Consider the following 1,414-nt stretch of genomic DNA (forward strand, 5'->3'; position numbering starts at 1 on the left):
GGCGTGTCTAGGGCTGGAAGGGGCGTGTCTAGGGCTGGAAGGGGCGTCCACTACTGGAAGGCCACAGGACTGTGCACTCACCTCTAGGGATTTGCTGTCTTTTTAGCTTTGGCTATGATCAGTAAACAGACTGGGTAGTGTGTTCCCCTGCATATCTCTTATTTCATCCCTTGGAGACACCACTACTGGCAGCCTTCCCTCTGTGGCTACCAAGCACATGCAATGAAGCAAGGCCTCCCATTTTATCTGGCTCTCCAACATTTTAAAAGGCTTTTGAGCTTATGGACACCCCCAGGCCTGACAACTTCATCTCAGCCATTCAGTGAGCAAAAGCAGTGGTAGAGACAAGGTCGGACAGACAGATTGACTTGAGCAAGTGCCTCCTTTCCCCCAGGGAAGCCTTACAGGTGGCTTTTGCTGTTTTCCCTTTTTGTTAAAATTGAGATTAAGTAATAGTTTTTTCAACCATCTCAAGTTAAAGTCACCGTTTGTCCTGCTGGGTTCTGTTATTGATGTTGTTGCTACATCAGGAACCTTCCACCGCCACCTCAGCATAATCTGGTTCTATAGTACGTCTTCAGCAACTGCAATAGAATGTCACGCACAAAGGGGTGTGGTCCTAACAACAGTAACATCAGTTCCCACAGCTCTGAAGGGTGTAAGCTTCAAGACCAAGGAGACTCATCTGGTGGAGGCCTTCTTGCTGGCTCATCAAGTCACAGACAAGGCAAGCAAGCAAGGCAGAGGGCAACCAGGATAAACTCAACCTTGCTCTCAGACATAACATGAAGGCAGACATGGTGCTGGAGGAGACGGGAGAGTCCTACATCTTGATCCAGACAGAAGGGGACTGGCTTCCGCAGGCAGCCAGGAGGAGGCCCTGGATCAGACTTGAGCGTATATGTGAGACCTCAAAGTCCCGCCTCCACAGTGACACACTTCCTCTAAAAAAGGCTACACCTCCTTCAATAAGACCACATTTGCTAATAGTGCCACTTTCCATGGGCCAAGTATATTCAAACCACCACATGCTGAAAGTGCATTTAATACACCTGCCTTATTGAACATCACAGCCTAGCAACACAGCTAGGGTTTGTTGTTTTTTCCATAATTGCCTGGCTGTCAAGGAGCTGAGGATCATTGCTGCCACCAGATTTACAAGAAAGTTGTCATACCCTTATTGGTAGCCCACACAAAGGCTAACATTCAAAATCAGAAATACAGTTTCTACTGAATGTTTCCTGCTTTTGCACTCCCTTATGAGAGAAAAACAAAACAAAAAAACATTAAAAACCTGAAAGTTGAACTCTGTCTCTCTCTCTATCTCACAAGTGAGCGCACACGCACGCACGCGCACACACACACACAGAGAGAGAGAGAGAGAGAGAGAGAGAGAGAGAGAGAGAGAGAGAGA

General features: G+C 47.3%; 1 protein-coding gene across 2 annotated transcripts in view; it reads left to right on the forward strand.

Annotated features, from left to right (window-relative positions):
- The window catches only part of Plekhs1 (pleckstrin homology domain containing S1), a 25,670-nt gene that overhangs the window by 13,091 nt on the left and 11,165 nt on the right, over positions 1-1,414 (forward strand). The window lies entirely within an intron of this gene.

Source organism: Grammomys surdaster, unplaced genomic scaffold, assembly GCF_004785775.1.
Source record: "Grammomys surdaster isolate TR1022 unplaced genomic scaffold, NIH_TR_1.0 66, whole genome shotgun sequence".
In the NCBI taxonomy this organism is placed as follows: Eukaryota; Metazoa; Chordata; class Mammalia; order Rodentia; family Muridae; genus Grammomys; species Grammomys surdaster.